This window comes from Myotis brandtii, unplaced genomic scaffold, assembly GCF_000412655.1.
Source record: "Myotis brandtii unplaced genomic scaffold, ASM41265v1 scaffold475, whole genome shotgun sequence".
NCBI classification, from domain to species: domain Eukaryota; kingdom Metazoa; phylum Chordata; class Mammalia; order Chiroptera; family Vespertilionidae; genus Myotis; species Myotis brandtii.
In genome coordinates this window covers 5,342,312-5,347,769 of record NW_005368148.1, presented here as the reverse complement: position 1 = coordinate 5,347,769, position 5,458 = coordinate 5,342,312, and the positions used below count along the sequence as shown (strand labels likewise).

The 5,458-nt window shown below is 42.9% G+C and overlaps 1 protein-coding gene across 1 annotated transcript in view; it reads left to right on the top strand.

Moving 5' to 3' along the window:
* Positions 1 to 5,458, top strand: part of HTR7 (5-hydroxytryptamine (serotonin) receptor 7, adenylate cyclase-coupled) — an 80,492-nt gene that overhangs the window by 71,704 nt on the left and 3,330 nt on the right. The gene's annotated exons all lie outside the window — the stretch shown is intronic.

The window sequence follows — 5,458 nt, the reverse complement described above, 5'->3', positions numbered from 1 at the left end:
ATTGCTCTTACTCTTACATCCAGTACAATTTTTTTGATGACCTCATCCTTTACTGATGAATAAAGGAAGCAGGTTCACACAGGCTAAAAGCTAGTTTTTAGGAAGTGTGGCCGGTCATAAGAATTGAGAACTGATAGAGGGTGGTTGAGTTTGTCTAGAGCAGCGGTCGCCAACCTTTCGGACCTCATGGATTACCCGTTGGCGACCGCTGGTCTAGGGGGTGCGTTAGTGACTTTGCAGGAAGCAATTGCATAGGGAGTTGGGATCTGAAAAGGATTGCAAAGGGCCAGTGGTGCTAAACAAGTGGACCTTTCCCGTGTAACCCACATGTTAATGAATTTGTCACTGTAAAGAAGGTAAGAGACACTATTGTAATTAGAGTTGTCAGCAGGTCAAATGAAGATTTTGCTTTATAGTAGAGGTAGAGAAGACATCTTGATGTTTGAGAGTTGAGGGGAAAGACACTGGAATGAGGAGATGGAAGGTGTTGGTGACAAAGATCCTGCGAGAGGAGGATGTGTTGTTCCTCACTAAACTTGGCAAGAAGGAATAGACCAGAGAACTGTGGGCCACTGGAGCTAAGAGGGACCTTCCCAGTCATCTTGTCCATGCTCTTCATGAGACAGAACAGGTGACTGATGTCTCACAGTGAGCCTGTGGCACCACTAGGTGTAACCCACATCGCCTGAATCTTACTTCTATCTACTTTTCATGTATTAGACTCTTTTGTGTGTAATGAAGGTGGCTATCTCAGGGGAGCAGCCCTGCTCAAGGTGCCCTCATGGTTTACAATAGGAACCAGAGATTCCAAACCTGGGATGCTTCCACAGACGACTGAAAACTTCTATCTAGGAAATCATCCTGTTATCTTTCTTCACTAGAATGCAGCAGACAGAAAATCCCCTAGTCGAGATGAGGGAAACCAGACATCATATAAACAAGTGGACCTTTCCCGTGTAACCCACATGTTAATGAATTTGTCACTGTAAAGAAGGTAAGAGACACTATTGTAATTAGAGTTGTCAGCAGGTCAAATGAAGATTTTGCTTTATAGTAGAGGTAGAGAAGACATCTTGATGTTTGAGAGTTGAGGGGAAAGACACTGGAATGAGGAGATGGAAGGTGTTGGTGACAAAGATCCTGCGAGAGGAGGATGTGTTGTTCCTCACTAAACTTGGCAAGAAGGAATAGACCAGAGAACTGTGGGCCACTGGAGCTAAGAGGGACCTTCCCAGTCATCTTGTCCATGCTCTTCATGAGACAGAACAGGTGACTGATGTCTCACAGTGAGCCTGTAGCACCACTAGGTGTAACCCACATCGCCTGAATCTTACTTCTATCTACTTTTCATGTATTAGACTCTTGTGTGTAATGAAGGTGGCTATCTCGGGGGAGCAGCCCTGCTCAAGGTGCCCTTATGGTTTACAATAGGAACCAGAGACTCCAAACCTGGGATGCTTCCCCAGACGACTGAAAACTTCTATCTAGGAAATCATCCTGTTATCTTTCTTCACTAGAATGCAGCAGACAGAAAATCCCCTAGTCGAGATGAGGGAAACCAGACATCATAATTTCTTGTCCTGGGCACTCAAAGTTATAAGCCTACAAACATGCTAATTTCTTGAACCTGGGTGTAGCTTCACAGGTATTTATTTTCCCATCTATTACATATACTCCTTTGTACATGTGAAATTGTTCACAATAAAAAAGTTAAGCACATTTTTTTAAAGAATACAATTTTGAGTTCTAGAATATGACCAACCTATATCCCCAGGGTATCTCTCCAGGACTCTAAGATTCTTATTGAATTGACCACTAGTGTCTGCTCACCAGATTCTAAATTCCTTCAGGGAAGGAGCTATGTCATAGTCAGATCTAGTATAGTACCTGATACATAATACATAATCAATAAAAGTAATGATGGCTAACAATTATTGAACACCTGTCACATGCTATCCACCATTCTACCTGTAAAGTAGGTACTTCTAGCATCCCCAGTTTTCAGAAGAATAACTGAGGCTCAGGGACACAAAGGAACTTACCAAAGGCCACATATCCCCTAACTGGTAGATATGGGATGAATCACCCCATTGCACAGGCTATTAGCTGTTATGCAACACTTTTTGTCAAATGATTTCAGTCTGCAGTCAGTGAAGAGCTGTTGAGTATTTTTGAGCTGGGGATTGTAGCCATCAGCTCTCTAAGAAGACCATTGGGAAAACCTGTTCATAAAAGTAAGCTAAATTGGGAAGATACTTTCTTAACAGAGTCTTTGTAGTTTCTCAGATGGAGAAAGTAAGGATATAATGGAGTCTTAGGGCTTGGGCTAGGACTCCGTGGTTGGCAAACTGCAGCTCGCGAGCCACATGCGGCTCTTTGGCCCCTTGAGTGTGGCTCTTCCTAAGCCTTAGGAGTACCCTAATTAAGTTAATAACAATATACCTACCTATATAGTTTAAGTTTAAAAAATTTGGCTCTCAAAAGAAATTTCAATCGTTGTACTGTTGATATTTGGCTCTGTTGACTAATGAGTTTACCAACCACTGGGCTAGGTGATGTTAAGGTGGGAAACTGGTGAGGACTGGGCAGAGTTTATGACATAATAGCTTTGGATTGGTGGGTGTAGCTAAGCGAGGGCCTTGAAGCCAGTATTAATGAGCAAACTATTAGTCTTGATAAGTAAGCTGTATAGATTAATCAGAAGCCTTATCTTTTGGAAGCAGCTCCTTTCTGGGACAAGTAGCTGGATATTTTGCCTCCCCCCAGGATTGTTTAGTGCAGGAACAGGAAAGCCTGTTGATTTCAGTTCTCAGGAGTAACATGCAGAGACCTGTGTTTGAGGAAAGTCTCTGGCAGCAGTGCGAAAGGCTGGTGGCAGAGGGTCCAGTTAAGTAGCCAGTGTAGAAACTAGGAAAAAGCAAAGGCGGTCCTAAACTAGAAAACACCATTGTGTTTGTATGCCTCCCACACAGCCAAAGAACCTGGGAATAGCAATGATTTTAGCTAATGATTCCCACATAACTCAGCCCACAAAATGCTAATTTTTCAAATGTCACACAATAGGTTTTCCAGTTTAAAATAACAGTTTCCCACATTTATTGAAGACTCACTCTCAGGCATGATGCTGAGACTCTGTGAATTATATCACTTAATCCTTAAAACGATATAAGGGATTGGTTTTCTTCATCTCTGTTCTGCAGATGACAAAACAATGTCGATTTCTCTCTTATCGATGTTTTTGTGTCTCTCTTCCTCTTCCTTCTTCTTTATCTAAAATAAAGAAAAGCATTTTTTAAAGAAGTATATTAAAAATTCCATAGCAGGCAGCTTTTTAATCTGTGCCAATGTTAGCATGCTCTTTTTTAAATTCTTGTTTATAATTGTGCCATGCATTGAGGAGGACATGGGAAATCCATGCTTTCTTTCCTGTCTTAGTACATATGTTTCTATTGGACAGACTGTATATAAACACACACACACACGTTTTTGTAATAAGAACAAAGGAAAGATGGAGACAGGAAAAGCTACAGGATTCAAAGGAGGGGATAATAACTCAGAGTTGACCCAACCCTTATCAGGGAAGACTTCCTGAAGGCTATGGACTGGAGTATGTCTGTGAAGGTGGTCAAAGCATTTATAACTCAAGGAGAGTAGAAATGGCTTTCCAGGTGAAGGGGACATTTCGTGTAGAGTGGGACCTTATGCAAAGGATGGTCTGGCTGAAGGTAAGTATTAGTGTGGGGAAAGATTTGGAGATCACAGTGGAAAGCTAGAATAAAATTAAATTCTGAGGTGTCTTCCATTCCAGGCCCAAGAACTTCGGATTTTATTGTAGACAAGTGGTTCTCAACCAGGGGTAATTTTGCTCCAAGGGGACATTTGAAAATTTCTGGAGACATTTTTGGTTGTTATACCTAGATAAGGGGAATACCTACTGATATCTATCTGGTGGGAAAATGCCAAGGATGCTGCTAACCATCCTGTAATACGCAGGCAGGCCCCCTACAAACACTTTCTCAGCCCCAAATGTCTGCATTGCTGAAGTTGAGAAACCCTAGTGTGGACAGTAGTCATCCATTGATGGGATCTCTGCAAGCAGGAGACCGGAATCATCAAAGCAGTGAAGACTGACTCAGTGACACCATATGGGATGAATCGGAAGGTAGAGACTGACAGTAAAGCGTCTTTTCAATGGCTTGTTTTCTCTAGAAATATCCAAGGGCCTACCGTGTACAAGGCCCGGTGCCAGGCATGGCAGGGAATGGAAAGATGAATATGTGACAGTTCTTGCCTCTAGAATCTCATGGTTCAGTGAGTGGGATGTGGTGTGGTGGTAGATTAAAAGACTGGTGACCAGAATACCCCACCCAATCCATGCTCTGCACTGTTGGATTCACGTAAACACCGGGCAGATAACCCCAAACAACTAGTAACTAACTCTACTTGAGTCTCTGGATGGATGAAGTGGTGTCCAATCCATAGCTCACAGCAAACGTTGTTAGAACCCTTTGTTTCCCTACCCATCTCATTAGCGCTCACACTTCTTGGGCCAGCCTAGAGACTCAGGGCTCCTCCTGCTGGTCTCTGCAGCCTTTTCTCCCTCTCTGGCTGATTGGGTTCTAAGTCTCTTTTACTTTTCCCCCTAATTCCTCCTCCTTGGCTCTATTTTTCCTCCTACATAATAGTTTTCTTTTCCTGTGTAAACAATCTATTAGCCTATGTGTTGTTACTTTCAAATATTTGCCCATTCTTCCACATTTTCTCTGTCAGCATAAGAAGAGGCTCAGGAGTCCAGCAGGCATTTGCGAATCTTCCTTGGGGTAGGGAGGGAAGAGAGGGAAAGGCATGAACACTTCACTGGTAACTTTAATTCGCTATTCCATCATCTTTGTGCCCTTTTCACAAGTATTCAAATACTGGTACTATAGAACGAAATGTGATATAAGGAGATATTTTTTCTCTCGCTTTAATTTGTTGACTTTATGGATTTTTTCGAATCACTATAAATATCTCCTTTTGATGGCTTTCGTTCTTTGACACTGTTATTGTGAGTGATATTGAAAAGCAGTTTCTATAGTCCTTCCATAGAAAAGAATTTCACGAGATTGTTTTGAAGTAGCTCTTCCTTTCCGTCTCCCTTCTTCTGCTTGGTGACGTATTGTCTTTCCAAAGAGACTCTCTCATCCGGGTCAGTGGCCGTGTCTGCTCATAGTGGAGTGACCCTGGGATCCTGCAGTGAGTTCACGGCGCTGCTCCAGGGTTTGTGCTCGAGCTTTGGAGCTCAGGGCGATCCCACCAGTGATTAGAAATGGAAAACGAAGTGGGGCACAGTGGAAACTGGGAAGAAGCACCAAGGCCCCTGACACCCTGGATAACTGTCGTGGGGCGTTGCTTTAAAGACAAAACAAACCAAAAAGTTTGCTATTTCCTGGGTATTCCCCCCGCCCGGCCCCCACCC